We start from the raw sequence: 21434 nt of genomic DNA on the forward strand, positions 1-21434 counted from the left end.
AATGATGTATATTAAAAGTCGAGCAAGCAAAGTATACTTTGACTAAGGTGGTCTGGGGGCTGGAAACTAATGCTCTGAGATCGGATTTCAGAGTGTTGTTAGTAGTGAAAACATGCTTGAAACATTCCAACTGAACAGCACATTCAATTACTTTCATGTCAGCCACAAACACTACAAAAAAACTATTTTAGAGGCACTTGCTAGAATCATCGATCTGAAATGTCACTGTGCAAGCTGATAGTTTTACAAATTCTTCATGGATTGCTGACTGAATAGAAAGGTGAAGTATAAAGTAATCTGAAATGTTGGTGGTAAGTAGACAGTTTAGTACTGAAGAGATGACTTGAAATTAGGGCTAAAACGAATATACCGAATATTCGAATTCGTATTCGATTCGACTTCGTTCGAAGGAATTATTGAATTCGAAACATCGAAATTACAGTAAAGATGGTGGACACTAGTAATGAGGAATCTCTGTCAGTCTCTACAACATCAGACATTGGACTAGAGATGTACCAATAATCGGATTGGTGATCGCGAGGGTGATCAGATCGCGATCGGTTGCTGATTTGCCTTCCATATTCAGTAATAATGGGCACAAACGCTCTATGAATCTATTAGTTTGCATGGCCAGCTATCAAAAGCCTTTTTGCTCGCTACAAACAAACAGAAAGCCTCTCTACACTATTCTATAAAATGCTAAGTTACGAGAAGCCATACGACTGCGCATGTGAGTACTGCTATTAGTGTTAAAGTATTCTTACCCAGAACAGTAGCTGTTAGCTGCACTTTAAGAATAGAAAACTGCACTACAGGAAAACTAAAGTGATCACCTGTATATTGCAGCCATCTTGGTAACTAATCAAAATACGGAGTAATCCGGACAAGGGAGCATGTATCATAGTAAAATATTTGTGGTGCCTAATTGTCTGGGTTGTGTAATAGAGGCCACACCACCATAAGTAGTTGTGCAATATAGTAAAGTTACATCACTTCTCTTTTCTCAATGCTACAAATCATTAGAATATACATCATGTAGTAGCTACACCTGTAGTTCTATTTGATTTACGAATATACAATAATTTAATCGGTATATAATCAGTATCAGCTCTTTTAGGTACAAATTAATCAGATATCAATACAGCTGAAAAATCTTTATCGGTACACCTCTAGTAGCTACATCATCAGACACTTTTACTTCATTTCAAAAGCTGCCTATATACTGTATCAAATTTTAATGATGTTTTACAATTGAATACAAATAATAAGAAATAACACATATACACTGTATAAGAGTATTACACTATATATAGAATATTCTATTATTCGTTCTTGACTAAAAATATTCGTTCTCTTTCATTTAGAATATTCGTTTTAGCCCTACTTGAAATAGCTATAGCCAAATTCAACCCCTTCCCCCAGCACTTGCGCTTCTTTCACCTATGTGAGGTTACTTTTGATGAATGTTAATTTTGTTGTGGGAAGGTGCAAACTTTCATGATCCCTACTATACAGTACTAATGTAATATATGATTAGCATTACCCAAAATGTAGCTATGCATTCATTGCATGCATATTATCTTTAAAAAATGAAGTGAAATTGCCAGTCATTCAATTTCCACTTTGCTAATAGTTGTTGTCAGTGAGAGACATCATCTCAGAGTAGAGCATTATGTACTTATGTACTTCACTTTTAGCACATGATCAGTCTTTGCAAGTGCCACACACCCTTCAGCATATAAAAGCCATAGAGCTTTGCAGTTAGTTAGCCAAGACTGAGTTGGAAGGGGACCAGAGTGATTATTCAATTCAATTATTCCGAATTAGCTAGACTAGTTACTGAGCTAGCTGGCTGCTAGATCAGTCATTGGAATTCTTTCTTAGCAAAGGTACTTGGAGTGCTAGATTTCAGTACATGGTTACTCTAACCATACACCAGGGGGTTACAACTAAAGTCAAGCATTGATGACTGCTCTATTAGAGTATTTAGCTAGACCATCATCATCTACACGTAATGTAACATGCCTTTATATTTCTGGCACCTCAGAGCAGTCCCTTTTACCAGGATCCCTTTTAAGTTGATCAGTGAGCTGATATTGATTCCCATGATACTCTGAATTAGCATCTATTATCACAATTTTAGCACCTTTTTGTGAAGATCAAGCAGTAAGGCAGTATGGTTACTAATCAAGGAGAGAGAGACATCTTGTTTTGTTAAGACAAAATACAACTTAAGTACAGGGGTCTAGACTCAGGGGTACTAAGCACTGGATGGACAGTACAGGAGCCCTGGCAAGACTTACACTATTAAATTACAATACAAAAGTAATAATTATAGCATGCAGAAGAGTTCAGTTTAGGCAAACCAATAGATCCCAGTCTGAAGAGGCTCTAGAATTAAAAATTCTGTATGAGCAGGAGACAGCAATGCGAGCAGCCTGCTCAAACAGAGATCTTGTGATCTTCTTTGCCACTTCACAAGCATTGGCTACTTGGGAAATTGCCAACTGTGTCTGGCATAAAATGGCATAAACAACTAATCACAGTGGATATGAGATTGACAGATAAGCCAGAAAGCTGAAGGTCATATTGTTAACAGCTATACCGGTCTTCCTTCCTAGCTCTAGCAGCCAAAAGATGTTGCTGGATATTGGTGGGAATAGTTAGTTCAAACAAACAGATGGAATTATTGGAAACTAAAACCAAGTCAGGTCTGCTAAGGATGGAGGAAAGATTGGTTGGAATAGTGCTGGGAGGGAAAACACTACCAAAATATCCTGGAAGGTCAGCATAGAGTTTAAAACTGTCAGGTAAGTGTTGTTGGAACCCATGAACGATAACCTGTAGGACTGAATCATGTCTCCAGGTATATATACCTGCCTTGATCAAGAGCAACAGGACATCCAGTCAACATATGGTTTGTTGAGGGCTGGGTAGCTTGACAAAGGGCACATTTAGGGCAAGTAATGATATTCCACCTAGCCAGGTTCATAGAAGTTGGCAGAGTATCACAACCAGCATGTAGCAAGAAGGACAGCTGTTTCTCAGGAAGCCAATTTCTTCCATAAAGGACAAGCTTGCTCCAGAATAATGTCTAAAAATTTATTCTGAACAATTAATGTCTTAAACAGGGGCGGATCCAGGGGGGGTTCAAAGGGTTCCATGGAACCCCCCTTTTGAAAGAGTCTTTCTTACTCGAGATACTCTAATAGAGCAGTCAAATCGAGATACTCTAATAGAGCAGTCACAGTAGTCTTAAGAGGAGCAGTGTAGCAAGCTATGTATCTAGTTATAAATAAGGAAATATAGTTGGTGAGGGCATCTATAATGAGGGACAACTATTGTCAGCAGGCGATAACCCTTTTTTATTATTATTAATTTTTGGTCTTCAACTTACAGCTTGGCTGAAGTTGTGATTCCAAAGTGGAACCCCCCTTTTTAAAAGTCTGGATCCGCCCCTGTTAAACTTTGACTCCCAATAATCAACATGAGTACGACATAACTCATGACATGCATGGCTCTTGAATGTAGCAGAATGAACATTGGCAACTGGAGCCTTAGCAGCAGATAGAGAGTTAAGGACAGTTGTAAATTAATGATGACTGATTTGAGCGATCTACCTTGGGCGGACACTATATTTTAGTGCACACTGAGGTGCAGACAAAGTTGTGGATTATTTTGAATAATTCCTGGATTTGATAGCTACCATGCACTCATCAGTAATAAAGGTGAGCTAGTGTATGGTAAAAGTGAATTGTGTCATTGTGTTATAAGGTACGTAAGCAGGGATGTGCCTAGGATTTTCCAAAAGGGGTTTCAGTTGATGCAGGATGTAGGGATCTGGCGGCACAGCCCCCAGGCACTGATGACAATTTAATTTTACAGGTTGTTAAAAGCCAAATTTTAGCCACTGAACTGACCTGGTTCTAACTAGCTATAGCTAGCTAGCTAACAGATTAGCTGCAGAGTACATGCCAGTTTACATTACAATACTTTACTCAGTATATCAAGAGCTGTGGTAGTTCTGTGACAGTCATGAGCACCTGTGTAGTTGAGTTAAGAAACCTAGGTCATGTGGAATTACATAACTATTAATGTTGTAATCCTTGTAGTGTGAAGTAGCATAAAGAGAAAACCTTCACATAACCATGATTTCTCACATGATGAATATATGAATCGAACACATGCAGTAGGTGTAGAGGACCATAGCAGCCATTAGCAGGATAGGGAGTGAAGAGATATAGCTGTGCAGTATAGGCGTAGGGCTATAGCAAGTGATAACACACTTCACAACATCTTTATTATATAAACACACGTATGAACTGGGTACAGAGGAGCTGTAACAATGGGACCTCTCTGTGTGTGTCTGCATGGGTGTTGATCAGTTTATGGTTAACTGGTTTTGCCCCCCCCCCCCCCCCCTCCCACTCTGAAACTCGTTCCTACGCCTTTGAGTGGAGCACCTAAGTTGCATGTACATACTGGTACCAAGCTACCAAATAGAGCATAAAACAGTCACCAGTCCAACCACAGTAAACTCGTGTTGACTTATTACCAAGTAGAGCAGCAATTTAATAACAACATCAAAGTGATTTTGTTAGTATATATATCCGTCTACCACATTAAAAGAACTTTAAGCAAAATAGAGTGGTGTTGCAACACTCTGCATCAATTAGACACCAGAGTCTTGGGAACATAAAAGTTGAGTAGGAAGTGTTAGAATGATGCAACATGGAAACCAAGGCAGATCCTAGGTTTCTGTTGCATCATTCTAATGCCTCCTACAAAGATTTAGCCTGAAGACACTGGTATCGGTGTGGCATCAACTAGTATTGCATCAGTTTGAGCAATAGAAATACATCAAAGTATACCCGAGGTAAGTTGTGCTGGTGTGGCTATATACCAGACAAGTCAGTATCCTCACAACTACCAGTCAAAAATTTAAGCTACCACAAGCAAGACTCACTAGATTGCTTTCAGGCCCTGCTCTGAGGTATAAAGTGAAGTCACAAAGCTAGCTAGCAACATTTTAATGTTACTTGTCACGTCACTGCAATGCATCCCATTTTCTAGAATAATAAGACACGTACCAATACCTTCCTTGACACTCTTGTTAACTCACCGGTATAGGGTAGCGAACAACACTAGCTACGTAGGTTAGTTGCGCTATTGTTTTATTGACAATATTTCAGTGGTAGATAATAAATATGACCAGGCCTATGAAAATAGGGCATGTGGGCACAAACTACAACCTGCCATATAACATCTCATATCTCAGTACTGAGATAGTAGAATAGTTTCATTCTGTAACTTGTACCCCTATATAGAGGTTTTGCAAACGAGGGTGTGTCCTGGTTACTGTTGCTATACGCCATCTTCGAAGGCAAAAGAGGCATGTGTAATAGCTAAAATACACGTAGTTATCGGGTAAAGCCAACTAAATGTTTAATAAGTGCTGAAAATTTCATGGCCAAGCAATAATGGAATACAACGTTATGATGTATCAAAGTTTGAAAACGTAGGCAATTTTCGTGTGCCCACATGCCCTATTTTCGCAGGCCCAGTCATAAATTCTACTGTACATACTGACAACTAGTTAATTGGTTAACCACAAGACTCTTAGTACTAAGAGACTTCTGTTAGAGTCTCTTTGTGAATAAGAAAATTGTATTGTAATTAAACTTTAAAGCATCCTCACATACCATTAATCAGGTGTACTTTAAGGAAAGCCCTGGTATCTTCTACTCATTATATGTATAAGTTTTGACAATGTACAAAAAGCTTTTATATTGCATTGTGGGATTTAAATATACAAGTATCATTAGTTGTCATAGTTTGGTAGAGGAAACAGTTTCAGTCTTAAAACATACCACGTAGCTACAGGCTTGTTCCATAATCCTAAAGGCACACACTCCTGGATGCACAAACATTACTGAGACTGCAGCAAGCTTGTCACAGTCAATAGGATAGTGACCTATTTGGTAACAGGCCTGTATAAACTACTGCTTCAGGCTTGCAGCATATACAAACACTTCATGGGTTGCTGTCGCAAACTTTAGGCATACATAATACAGGGCTAATCATGATTAGACCAGCCATTTACCAATTCAATGGTATAAGGTTTAGAGTAAGTACTTCTTGAAATGTCTAGTGGGAACACTTTTAGTACAACACACATGTGTATGCTCGTAGTCTGTGATTAGCTGTGTGGGTCAACCTACCCCTATTACATACATTGATCATGCAGTGTATCGACCATTCTTGAACAAGGACTTAATTAGTTACAACTGTTATACATTTACTAGGTAGATGTGCTAGGATATTGGTAGTAGTTGTTTAACACAACAATGAATAACTATGACTCAATGTACGTATGTAGACTCTCCTTTACATCACGTTTATTTGATATCAGGCCACACCAATCAACACAGCCTTTGTAAGGGTAGCTACAGTTTCTCTACAGTATATAGTGTTGTTTTAGTTAGCTATAACTAAAACTAAAAGTACTTTTAGTAAGACAAATATGTATTAGTTAACTAAAACTAAATCTATAACTAAAAAACAGCAGAATAATGTACTAAAATTAAATCTAAAACTAAAAATTAAGAAAGATAACTAAAGCTATAACTAAAACCAAAATATTGTATTATGCACAACTAAAACTATAACTAAAACTAAAACAACACAGAATATAACCATAACTGAATCTATAACTGAAATGAATTAAGAAGAATTACTATAACTAAAACTAAAACTAAAATTATTGAAGAAACTAGCTAAGACTTTAACTAAAACTAAAACTAAAACTCTTTACTGAAACAACACTATGTTGCTTAGACTACTGCACATATAAGTTCACATATGTTCTACAGGTGGAACAAAACACAGAATGAAACTGTACTGCTATATGTAGCATCCAAACATCATTATATGCTATAGTTTGTGACCTGATGGTGGTTTAGTTAACTATAACTAAAACTAAAAGTACTTTTAGTAAGACGAATATGTATTAGTTAACTAAAACTATAACTATAAGCAAATCCGTGTTATAACTAAAACTAAATCTATAACTAAAATACAACAGAATATTTTACTAAAACTAAAAAGAATTGGAAAAGATTACTAAAACTAAAACGATTTTAGAAATGTTACTATAACTAAAACTAAAATAACACAGAAAATATAATCATAACTAAATCAATAACTAAAAGGAATTAAGAAAAATTACTATAACTAAAACTAAAATTATTGACGAAACTGACTATGACTATAACTAATACTAAAACTAAAAGTCCTTACTAAAACAGCACTAACAGTATACAAGAGTTTTGTTCATAACACTCCATCATCAGTAACTGATCAGGTGATAACATCCTTACTTGTTGTGTATATCTGCACATTACCCTGAATAACCCAACCTTTGTGTTATGTGTTGGGCATTTTATTTAAAGTATTCATTGTCCACCACAAGGAAATACAGTTACGCTAGTGCAGTATAGACATCACCAGACCTTCCTCCAATGAGACTCCCTCCAGGCAAAACCCAGTGGTGGGAGTAGCTCCAGCATGAAATCAGGTGATCTCTTTGAGCCACACCCAATTGTGAAGCATTATGCACACTTTGTACTTTTTAAAATTTATTAAGGTTTTGCAACACATGTGCTGATATATTACAGTCTCTAAGAATAAAGATTCAGTATAACTAATTCATGCTGTAAAGTTACTAGGGAAGTAAATAAAATAATTAGGCCTGTGTCAAATGTGCCAACGTATAACAGGCTGGAGTACTATACCAGCATATTAGGTGGATATTTCAAACCATGGAGCTTAATTTCATGAGAATAGATCAATGCTCCCTAATAGAGCAGTCAGTGGAAACAGCTCCTTGGATTGATACTCTCTAATAGACCAGTTGCTATGTAGTGAAATACTCTAATAGAGAATTCACTGATTAAAATGTTCAAAGATAATACCTTGTTAGAAACAATAATAGTTTGTATTAGTTCTAGTATCTATGGCTGAAACAATTTTAGTTAGCATTATATAGTACCTGCAATTTAGTAAGTATTAGTTATAGTACAGTACTGATGCTAAAAATATACTTTGTCATACTTATTCATCGCTTTTACAAAAAATTTGATCACTAACTAGGTGTATTAGAATTATCATCCTACACCACCAACTTCCTAATCAAAGATTTAAACAACATCCTACCTAAACAATATACTTGTTTCTGCATAAGAGGATCTCTCTAAGTTATTGCCTTTCACGTGTTTTGTTTTCCCCTTGTCACCTCTCCACCAGAAGAAAATATTTTTTCCACCCAAGCAGTGGTCGCTGAAATGGTAATGGAAAGTTGCCTTTGTTCTTACAAAGGTTATATTTTCTAATTATATTATTATGTTGATACGTACTTCAAGGACAGGCTTTAATATGCCAGATATATAGTCAGTTCACCAATTAGGTTCCTGCTAAATCTCAAACAACAGTTGCAGTAGAAGTTGTAGACTAAAAGTTTTAGTATTGGTAGTATAAAGTTTTAGTATTGGTAGTATGTTCACATTGAGCTGAATCCTCAAAAATGTTTAATAACTCATGGATGCAAATACACACGATCTTGAAATTTGGCTCATTTGTATGGGGTGCCATTTGTGTCAAAACTCCACTTTTTTTAGACATTGTGTTTTTCATGATTATTTACATACATTTCATGGTTATTTATAAATGACTGTAGAATATGCATGGTAATTTACGAAAAGCATGGTTATTTATGAAAAGCATGGTTATTTACAAAAGCATGGTTATTTACAAAAGCATGGTTATTTACGAAAAGCATGGTTATTTACGAAAAGCATGGTTATTTACGAAAAGCATGGTTATTTATGAAAAGCATGGTTATTTACGAAAAGCATGGTTATTTACGAAAAGCATGGTTATTTACGAAAAGCATGGTTATTTAAGAAAAGCATGGTTATTTACGAAAAGCATGGTTATTTAAGAAAAGCATGGTTATTTACAAAAGCATGGTTATTTACGAAAAGCATGGTTATTTACGAAAAGCATGGTTATTTACAAAAGCATGGTTATTTACGAAAAGCATGACTATTTACAAAAGCATGGTTAGCTACTTACGAAAAGCATGGTTACTAAGTTTTACGTGCGATATCGATACTACAAACTGGCAGTTATATAATATATCGATAACTTAGTTAATAACGGTGCGCAGGGGCGGTGGAGCAGGCCAAAGAGTGAGATGGCCAGGCCAGCTGTAAGTTGAAGACCAAAATAAAAAAAGTCACTGCCTGCTGACAGTAGCTGCTCTCCACCAATTATATCTCCTTACTTATAGCTACACATACTAGCTAAGTAGCTTGCTACACTGCTTCTCTGAATACTGTGACTGTTCTATTAGACTATCTAGGTCCTGACTGTAGTACACTGGCCATCAGTTTTGGCGTATTCCGATCCGCTTAGTGTATTTGCACCAGATTAAAACTAACAATATTACAGACAGCTATAGCTAGCCCACGCCGGGGAACGCTAATTATAGACTGAATCCGGTGCAAATATACGCACCGTCATGGGCGGTGAAGACGGGGGGGGGACATCCCCCCCCACACACTTTTATGGGACACTGTTTGCAAGAAAAGATCGATACTCTAATAGAACAGTCAGGACCTAGATAGTCTAATAGAACAGTCACAGTATTCAGAGAAGCAGTGTAGCAAGCTACTTAGCTATGCATGTATGTGTAGTTATAAGTAAGGAGATATAATTGGTGGAGAGCAGCTATTGTCAGCAGGCAGTGACCTTTTTTTATTTTGGTCTTCAACTTACAGCTGGCCTGGCTATCTCACTCTTTGGCCTGCTCCATGCACCACCCCTGCGCACCATTATTAACTAAGCTATCGATATATATATACAGCCTGTATATAACTGCCAGTTTGTAGTAGCGATATCGCACATAAAACTTAGTAACTATGCTTTTCGTAAGTAACCATGCTTTTGTAAATAACCATGCTTTTGTAAATAACCATGCTTTTGTAAATAACCATGCTTTTGTAAATAACCATGCTTTTGTAAATAACCATGCTTTTCGTAAATAACCATGCTTTCGTAAATAACCATGCTTTTGTAAATAACCATGCTTTTCGTAAATAACCATATGCATGCTTTTGTAAATAACCATGCTTTTGTAAATAACCATGCTTTTCGTAAATAACCATGCTTTTGTAAATAACCATGCTTTTCGTAAATAACCATGCTTTTGTAAATAACCATGCTTTTCATAAATAACCATGTTTTTCGTAAATAACCATGCTTTTCGTAAATAACCATGCATATTCTACAGTTATTTGTAAATAACCTTGAAATGTATGTAAATAACCATGAAAAACACAATGTCTAAAAAAAGTGGAGTTTTGACACAAATGGCACCCCATACATTTGTAGTACTGCTTGACCCACTAAAAATATTTCAAAATCTTTTTGTCCAAATGTTTGACATAATATTTATGGCCAATCAAAATATTCACAATACATTTCCTATGGGGAAGCCATATAAGTACAGTGTCCATTACAGCCCTTTCCCAAACTTGCAATGGAGCCAAACCGTACGTGTCTGTTGTTGACACCTTTGCTGTTACCAATAATCATCTGGTTGGCTGAAATGTTAACTCTGTTGAGAAATAATCCACTTTTAATTTTTAGCTGTTTTTCAGGATTCAGCTCAACGTGAACATACTATATTAATTTTAGTTTAGTTCTTGTTCAAAAACTTAAAAACAACGCTTTTCTAGTGTAGCTCCAGTTTTTAAAAATATATTGTAATGGAATTATAGTTTAGATCTAGTTCATAGACTAAAAAGAAAAGGCTGTACTAAAACTACTTTTAGTTCTAGTTCTAGTATACTAGAAAAACACTAGCCGCCATGCATGCATATTGATCACTGAGAGAATTTCTCAGTGATCAATAAGCGCTGGGGGGAGGATAATAAAAGATCAGCAGACCTAGATGCCAATAAAAGTTGCACAACATAGCTCTTAGGTAGCATTTTCGCTGCACTACAAATTTAAATGGGTACAAACGAGTCTGAACGACCCAAATTTTTGGGTTGTTTTACTTACAATTCAAACAACCAATTTTTTGGTAGTAATGACCCAAGGATGTACTTGTTTATTTTGACTTTGTAAGATATAGCAATGGCGGATCCAGGATGGGGCATTTGGGCAAATGCCCCCCCCCCCCTTCAAGAAATTGCATACAAGATCGAGATACTCTAATAGAGCAATCAGTTACTCTAATAAAGCAGTCACAATGTTCATGAGGTAGTGCAGCTTACTTATGAAGCTATAAATAGGATTTTATTTTACATAACATACGTGATATTTGGTACTAGCTATTATTGTTGTGACCTTTTTTTTTTTTTTTTTTTTTTTTGCTCTTCAGCAAGGTGCCCCCCCCCCCCATCTTTCCAGACTCTGGATCCGCCCCTGTATAGTCATATTACCCAGAAGTCTCTTCAACCTCTAGCTAAGTGTTTGAAATAATCTAGCCATCATGGTCATTTTAATCATCTGTGGTAAAATTAGCTCTGCGTCACAAAATATTTGATTATTTGCTTGATTACATTAATTAACAAGTCAGTCATCATTAGTAATAGCATACATTAATCTATCTATGACACATATTCACGATAATTGTTACATACTGCATCTTAATACTTTAAACATACCTGATCTTATAGAATTTTTAAATTGTATATAAAACCTATGTACACATTCTCCATGTTCACTTTTGATTGTGGGATGTAACACAAGTGTTGTAATGGCCAGTGCACTGCAAATTTAACCATGTAGCTGGTCATTTAATTTTTACCATAGTAGACTTGACAATATACACACTGAAATTATCAAAATATGTTATTTCAACATCCTAAGTTAACAGTTGTATTGACCTATCCTAGTTATTTTGACTGATTTAGTTCAAATGCCTACCCTGGTTACAACCACTTATAGATGGTCATTTTAACAAAAAATTCTGAAGTTTAAATTTACCAATGGAAGTTGAATTGATCCTTTACTCTGTGTGTTGTTTTACATTACAGTTAATTAAGTAGCTAAACCAAGAAAATGTTCAACCAAAAAAAATTCATAAAAGATCGAGATACTGTAACAGAAATATCTAATTATAGTGCATTCAATTATAGAGAATTGTATGTACAAGTGTTCTTTTCTATAACTAGTGTCCAAGTTGGTGTGCCCATGGCTGCATATAATACTGAACACTGACTGATCTTTGATATCATAATATATGGCACAAAACAGTTTAGGAGCTACTCGTGGAAATCACTTATCCCTATATTTAATGGAGACCACTCAGAAAGCATAACTACTACAATAGATGTTTGTGCACAAAAACTACTCTGCACAAAACTGCAGTGTTAAAACATAAATAAATGCCTATAGCTCAACTCCCCTACTCAGTACTAAACATTGATGTACCCAAACCCTGGATCCACCCCTACAGCTAGAGTTATACTACTCTGTGATACAGCTTGCTATTTCAGCCACTTTACAACCAACCAAACCTTTCAGCCACAACCAGTTCCTGTGGATGACATAATATGCATACAAAGATGTATGACATTATTTTCAAGAGCAAGAAAAATCTACGTACAGTACTGTTTGCATATGACCAGAAAAGGGCTATAACTTCAGTAAGCATTGCTAGGGATGAAGTAGTTTTGTGTCTGCAATGTCAATTGTTATTTCAATCTTCATGCGTGATTGTTAATCAATATGTCAGATCCGGACTGTTCAAAATCAACATCTAAGTTTGGTAAGAAACTTAGTGTGAGGGGCTGCATGGAATGATTTTCACATGTGTTTGGGAACCAATGCTTGTCCATGCAGATGTATACATTATGAATATTAAGCGCATATCCTCTAGTTATCCATGGAACAAAATACAAAAGCAAACACGGTGCTTTTATTCTGGAATTTCATTACACATGTAGCTATAATAGTCTATGGTTATGACAGATTTTCACATTATCAGGTAAATAGCATTGTAGCTATGTACAAATTAAATGATCAAAATAAGCAAATTTTGTGCACCCACACGCCCTATTTTTTGCAGGTCCAGTTGCATTAATTTTGCAACATAAAATAATGGCATGCTAACAATAATATTTAGTGGGTATGCATGCAAGCATATGTACTTGCGTGCATTAGCACACATGCATGCTGTAAACATACATACTTAAATCCCCTCTCCCGTCCATCATACAAACTTAAAAAATTAAATCCGAATTATAAAGTAATTGTACATAGGTATACGAACTAAGCATAACTACTGTTTTATAAAGATGATAATGTTATAATAAAGAATAACAGCAAGGTTGTACTATAGTTCACACTTAATCAACCAGTAGTTCACAATTATTACTCTATAGTAGCTAATACAGTATTATAAAAATGTAAATATTACACTACTGTAACAATGCAAGGTATTTATTCATGACTTTTCCAGTCATCCTTTATCATATCAGCAGCTTTCTCGGCTATCATAATTGTTGGGGCATTAGTGTTTCCAGATGTGATTCGAGGCATTATGGAAGCATCAACTACTCGTAATCCTTCAATACCTTTCACTCTTAACCTGGGATCAACTACTGCACTAGAATCGTCCACCGATCCCATCTTACATGTACCAACTGGGTGAAAGACAGTCATTGCAACTGATCGGATTACCCACTCCCAAAATTCATCTGTATCATACGTGTATGGTGAGTTACAGGTCTTAACATTCAAATTAACACCATCACAACGGAATGCAGATGTGTCTGTTATTTGAAGTGCTAACTTGACACCTCTCTTTAACAATTCTAAATCATAGGGATCTTCCAAATAGTGAGGATCTATTATAGGATCATCAAAAGGATGTGTTACATTAAGTCGTATTTCTCCAACACTCTTTGGCTTCAAAAGTGTAGGCACAATTGCATAGCCCCTTTGAGTTGGCTCACCAGCTTCTGGACCAAATATCTCTTTACGTCGTTTGTCAGACAAACCAAATTTCTTTCCTTGACTACCTACACCTCCAAAAAAGTGCATTTCAACATCAGGACTATTGATATCCTTATCAATCCCAGAATCTAGAAATGCTACAGCTTCAATTGAGCTAACAGAGTATGGACCAGTTCCAAAGGCATAGTACTGCAACAGGTTATAGAGTGATTTCATGTTAGCTGGATGCAGTGTTGTGTTGTGTCGCTCGCTGTCAGGGGATGCTATAAAGGATAATGGTACCATGACATGATCATACAAGTTTTTTCCAACTGGTAGACCAGCCACTACATCAATGTTAGCTTCTTTTAAGTGTAATGATGGGCCTATACCTGATAACATTAAAATATGTGGAGAACCAATAGATCCAGCTGATAAGATTACTTCTCGTTTAGCTCTTACACTACCTTCAACATTATTTGGTTCTTGTATATAACTAACACCAACTGCTTTGTTATCCTCAATAATCACCTTCCTTACTGTTACACCAGTTCCAATATGAAGATTACTCCTACCCATTATTGGATGTAGGAAGGCAGTAGCTGTGCTAGCTCGTTTGCCATTCTTAACAGTCAGTTGTGAATAGAAAATCCAAATGGTGACTCCCCGTTATAATCCCCTACTCTATGGCCCAGTTCTCTTCCAGCCTCTACAAAAGCCTTAGCAGCTACAGTAGAATATGATGGATAACTGACTGTAAGTGGACCACCAGTTGAATGGTACATGCTGTCTTCTTCAAGTTGTGAATCTTCTGATTTAAGAAAGTATGGTAGCACTTCATCAAATCCCCACCCATCAGCTCCCATCTCAGCCCAAGTGTCATAATCTGCCGGACTACCTCTAGCATATAATAGTGAATTCAGAGAACTAGAGCCACCCAATACTTTTCCCCGTGGCCAATAGTACCGTTGATCCTCAAGCATTAGTCCAACATCGGCAAGTTTAACAGTTCTATAAGACCAATCCAGTTCAGATCCAATCATTGCAATCCATGCAGCTGGCACGTGTATAATAGGGTTAGTGTCAACAGGACCAGCTTCTAATAGTAATACTGTAGTATTGGGATCTTCCGTTAACCTGTTAGCTAGTACACATCCAGCTGATCCGGCCCCAACTATGATGTAGTCATATTCAACATCTGGTGAGAATGTGTTAATATGGGCTGGACCACTATTCCTCATCCACTGGTACACTATCACTGAAATGATCACTACCAGTATCAACATGAATAACTGATATTTGCCCATCCTGTAGAATGAAAAAATTACTCCATACAACAGAGAATTTTACTAGTTGTATAAATCCTTTAGCTATGCTATTCGGATTTCCAAAACCTTGACCAACACTATAGAGCCCCACAGGTTTATATGTTGGTCACCCTCCTAGAGCAAATTTCAAGTTAGTCAACATTTGTATATATTATTCGTTTTATTCCAATATGAATTTACTGTTAGACTACTCTGTTAGAATACATCTAACTGCTCTGTTATTATAGTATCTCAATCTTTATAAAGATTTTCGATACATACCTTAGTTGGAAAGTTGATCCACTTTTGAGACAAGTCTCCTACGTAGTTGTACTGCTCACTCTGCTCCCATTCATTTAGTATATTAAGATGTTATAATGCTGCAAGCCTACAGGTTGATGTTTCAGAGGGGAGTTTTGGAACCCCAGGTACTTCTATATTCTCCCCTGCACTACGTATGTTATAGTCTGAGTGTGTTGACAAGGTTTCAGACCTGAGGATGATAAAGGCAATTAACCACAAATTAATTACCAAGGCTACAGACCTTGTTGGTACATTCTAAGTGTTTTAGGATCTTCCTCTGGTTGAAGCCAATTGAATGAAGTAGATAAAAAAGAGTAAAGGAAAAGTGCAGCTACTATAGTGTCAATGACATTAGGCAAATGTCTAGAAAGTAAGCTAACAATAAGGTTATTTCGTTTGTAGCCCTTTACCAGTTTCATTTGATGAAAATATAGTAAAAATACCACGGACTAGACTAGCTGGCTCCACAGGTTTTTATTCTAGATAGTAACCTCAAGACATTAAAGGAAACAAGTGTTAGGAAACTGTGACATAAGGAATGTTGCAAGATAGCAGAGATCAATGCATTAAACAATACTTAATATAAACTAGGGGACCATCACCTGAAGTGAACATTTACTTCTACTTAATCCCATATAGCTCACTGGCAATAACCAGCATGGTGGATTAGGTGTACACTTCAGGTGGTAGTCCACCTTGTTTAAGCACAATGTTACTACTAGCTTGTAAATCTAACCACCTTGTTTAAGCACATTTTATTCTAATGTTAGTAAATCTAACTGTTTTGTAACATATTCATCGTTTATGAACTTATATAACATGCACCACATCAAAGGAAAGAATGACACCAGACATCGAGTGCAGAACTATATGCAAGCACTTTTATTTGAATCACTAATAAACAATGTAGCCTTTTTGTATAGTTTTTGACTACCTTCAGAGCCCTACGCTAGTTTAGAACCAATGTGCTTACCTTGGCTGTTGGAGGTGTGGTCTGAAAATTATGGACACATAAATATATTAATGTGCTGCTGTCATGAATCAATACCTTGTGCTGCCAGTGAGAAGAAATACAAGAGAGGGCAAAGTTCATAGCTTAGTTGTTATTGAAGTCTGAAAGAGTTGGCAGTTAGTCAGTTAGAAGAAAATTTCACTAAATGAAACACTTTTAGCTAACAACTTATTGGAAGCATTTCAGGTCACACTAAAGGCACTTCTGGGCTTGATTATACCAAACCAATACTGCCAAGGCAGTGTGAAAGTATTGTGAGGCTGGTTTCTATAGCAAAATTAATATTATTTCATGGGAAGAAATCTTCATGATTCTATACTGTTCTTTACTGAGATCTTACGTTTTCACCAATGTCATGTGCTAAATGCATGCATGAACATCTTAAAAAACCTGCTCTTGGTCTGCTCAGAGATCTGCTGGTCAAACTGGTTCAGCTGGCAAAGTGCTTTTCACTGTACTACCTGACTTACCATCAACAATTATATAGATTGGACCAACAAGTAAGTTAGCTACACTTGTTTCATTCTGTCTGTCACTAACTGTGATGCATTTTAGCACCAACCCAGAATCTCTGAAACCTACAGGGTTAAAATCACTAACCCAAATAAGAAGAAATAGGCAACTTTCAGAGATATGAGATTCATACAGACATTAAAATCAGGATAATGGATAGACTACCTCATTTTTGGTTGGATATTTAAGGGTTGCCGCTCTACTAAGTATCGGATTTATTCAGAGGAAGATTTGTGTGAGATGTACAGTTGTTGCAGTAAAGAAATTATGTTGTGGTGTGATGGATCAACAGGCACAAGTGAACCAAGTGCTAAGCATCCAAAAACTAGTGAATGTGGTACCAAATGAGAGGAATAGGAGGCAAAGGTTGAAGAGTTAGTGAAAGGGTTAAAAGAAAGAAACAGTGACAGAGTGAAGTTGAATGAAATGCAGTATCGTTTGTGTACTAGTATGATATTAACAGCTAGGGGTTCATTCTGATAAAGATACACCTCCACAAATTCCTATTATAACTGAAGTAACTCCAAAATGGAAGGAAAGATCAAATCTGCAAGAAACAATTATTAATTCTGCTGCTAATTGTAGCAAGCAGTAAATGGTTACTCAGTCAGTGATAGATCTACTCTCATACAGTCCCCCGCTGTTCATCAGACAGTTGAAGAAAGCCCACAACCAATTACCACATGTAATGTCTCCTGTATAGAATGGCTGAAGTGTGAGGAAAATCGTTTGAGCAATTAAGCACACTTAAAAGGTTATTCAGTGATGATAGCATCCTTACATTTGAAGAGTTTGAGGAGCAGAAAGCTGCTATACTGCGTGGACTTGTGCTTTGTTTTGATAGTGCATTGCTTTTGTGTATTATGATTTGTAAGTTACTATTTCATATTAATACTGTTTCATATTAACAAACAAGCATCTATAATTTAGGTATCTCTGTACATGTGCTCAAAAGGCAATAATTATGTGTTTATTAATCATGCATGTATGTATTATTAATTAATTTATTTTATTTTCCAAAAATGTGCAGCCTCAGTTTGAGGATTAACGTACATATGAAACATGCATACAAAATGTTTTACAAGATGATTGATTATGGGATTACTGATTGGTAGGGGAGAGTAATAATAATTTCAGTTGGTGCTTAAAAATTTGTAATGATTGTTGTTGGATTACATCAGATGGGAGTGAATTCCAGTCTTATTGATCTAGAGAAGAATGAGTTACTGTACTGATTGGTCCTTACGTAGATATGATGAAATCTTTGGTCGTGTCCTCTGGTGTTAGAAGTGACGGGGATTAAATCAACAGGAGATATATCAATGAGATTATGAACAATTTTGTAGAGTTGGATACTTGTCTGCGGTGTTCTAAACTGGGAATGTTAGGGTCAATAAGCATGTTGGTTACGCTGCTGAAATGCGAGAAGTCAGCCATAACGAATCTGGCAGATTGCCTCTGTACTCATTCAAGTTTATCAATGTCTCTTCAGGTGTGAGGGGACCAGACAGGATTGGCATATTCTAAGTTTGGCCTTATCATGGCATTATAACATTTCAATTTAATTTGAGTTGGGCAGGACTTAAGATTTCTCTGTAGGAATGCTTTAACTGATAGAGCTTTGGATGTGATGTTAGTAATGTGTGTGGACTAATAACCAGAGCCTAAATAATTTTAGAGTAACCCCACATGGGATGTATAATCGCTATGAACACTTCGGTAATGGTCATTAGTTGATGCTTACACTTGTAAATGGGATAGTAGAAGTGATTTGTATCACTTTTACATATCTCATATCATACCTATTAAATCACAGTTAGTGCTCTATTTTAAGCAGTGTGTGGTGCTCAAGTCTCACCTGCACTGTATTCACAACTATTAGCTGCATCCCTGCACCAATTATAGGTCGTATACCTATTTCAAAAAGCTGTTGATTCACTATAAAAACAAATTAGTGAATTTCACTGAGGGTCACTACAAAAGAGTAGTGAAGGTCACTACAAAAGTAGCGAATGTCACTACTTAATAGTGAGTATATTGTGGCAGAAATTAGTAGTGAAATTCACTATATTTAGTGACATTCATTAGTTCATTTTTAGGAATTTATGCAGCAAAATGGGTCAGTTTGTAGGAAAAAAGAAAAAGAAAAAAGAACACAGCTAGTTTCAGACTTGTTTTAATATACAGCTGATACAAGCTACTGGAGTTCAAAGTCATACCAGATCTAGAGTCTGCAAGCAGAGTCTATGCAGCTTGAGAAATTTCAGTTCACCGGCCAGCTGCAGGCCACGAGTTGATTATAGTAGCGCTTAAAAAGATAGCTATTCTCTACTTCTGTGACACTAGACTGATCGTGTTCAGACATACTTAAAGTGCGTGTCCGACTACCTAGATACCATGACCTCTTTATGCAAAAAGGCGGGCGCCGCCTGACTAGCGCCTCAGAGAGAATACCACATCATTATTGATAATGATAAAAATAACTAGTAAGTGAGTGACTCCTCGGAAAGCAATAAAATGCCCCCACAACTGGCACAAGTGGGTGTGGCAAAGAAAAACTTGACTACAACAAAGTGGTCAGCGTTCACCATTCTGAACAATCTAAGCATGCTCCGCATGCTGAGTGTATATATTTGTATCAACCATGCAGTTGTAACCAGCTGCCACACACTCCCACGAATGCCCCTTGGATCCGCCCCTGCCAGCATTTGACATTCACGTAGTGGAGTTATACCCATTTACCTTGCATTATGTACCAACGTACCTGGAGTTTTGAATCACTGATCGACAATAACGATTTAGCGATGGCCCGACTTGGGTGATTTTCAAGGATATAATTAGTAGTTGTGCGCCTATTTTAGTAGGCGCCAATATTGGAGAGTGACGGATTTCCGGACACCACCCTACACGTGTCTGCCATATGTCCATTATGACATGCATGCAAAAATGTCATTTCAATGTTTATATTATAGTTATGGGTTCCTCAATCATCCTCGTGTATTCAGGATTCAGGGCCACAGTAGCTGCACCACAGTATGTGCATTTTAAATTTCTACCATGTAACTAATTAAAATGACTATGCCCTATATTAATTTGGCCCACCATTTGCAAAATTGTCATACAATCCTGAATCTATTGTACAGTAGTCATGGCTACAATGTATTGTCTTTGACAGTCCACTATTGCACATTGTCTTAAAAAATCCAATAGTGTAGCTATAGTTCTGTTCTTTTTTTTCCAATTTGAAATTGCATTCCAAGTTTCTGACTGAATTCCACTACTATTATAGCTAGTTCTTTTTTAGAACTTCTTCCAGATTTTTAGCACAATTAATTATAATCTTTTGGTAGCTCAGTAAATAAAAATATCTCCCAGATTCATCCATGAGTATATTATCATGTATTTAATGGTTATGAATTGTATCAATTATATACAATTCTGAGTTGTCTGAAGATGTGTTTGCAAAATTGATGGGGTCATAAGTATTCACTGGTTCTGTGCCAGCTGCATGGTTATGGGTTAGCTAAATGTGTATAAGGGTTGGAGAAAGCTCAGTCCCGGACAGATTTTACTTATGTCACGCAAGCCATCTGATAGTTCTGTAAATAAGATCATTGATTCTACTATTCACAAGGAACTGGATAGTGTCATTGGTCAGTTTATTAAAATCCTGACTGACACTAAGCCAATTTTAACTGTCTTTAAAACTGCCCACACATCATAATCTAGATATACCTCACCTGCATGCATGTACAATCTACATTATTTTCAATGTGCATCCGTATCACCTATATAGTATTAAATAAGATATGCTCTGTACTGACTGGAAGCTACCCAACTCCAAAGTCAGGCTAGTAACCGGGAGGTTCATTTCATATTTTAGTCACATTGTTATTTGCAGCTTTATGAAACATCATTCTAAACTTCAAAAACTAAAATTTATTTTGCAGTTTGTGTGGCATAACAATCAAACCTCTCTCTAAATGGTTACAGCACGTTACACTGTATAATACAATTACAGCAAGCTGATTTAAGAAGACCTCCATCCAGTCAGCTGTTATTATATCAGCAGCTTTCTCAGCTATCATAATATTGTTGGGGCATTAGTGTTTCAAGATGTGATTCAAGGCATTATGGAAGCATAGATTTATAACCCCCAGCATATAATCTATGATGGAAGCATCAACTACTCCTTCAACACCTTTCACTCTCAACCTGGGATCAACTACTGTACTAGGATCATCCACTGATCCCATCTTACATGTACCAACTGGGTGATCACCTGTTAT

At 36.6% G+C, this 21434-nt stretch overlaps 1 pseudogene; it reads right to left on the reverse strand.

Moving 5' to 3' along the window:
* Window positions 1-13290: 13290 nt before the first annotated feature.
* LOC136258559 (alcohol dehydrogenase [acceptor]-like) lies at window positions 13291-19988 on the reverse strand (annotated as a pseudogene).
* Between the last annotated feature and the right edge of the window lie 1446 nt (window positions 19989-21434).

The sequence above is a fragment of the Dysidea avara genome, chromosome 6, assembly GCF_963678975.1.
Source record: "Dysidea avara chromosome 6, odDysAvar1.4, whole genome shotgun sequence".
Taxonomy (NCBI): domain Eukaryota; kingdom Metazoa; phylum Porifera; class Demospongiae; order Dictyoceratida; family Dysideidae; genus Dysidea; species Dysidea avara.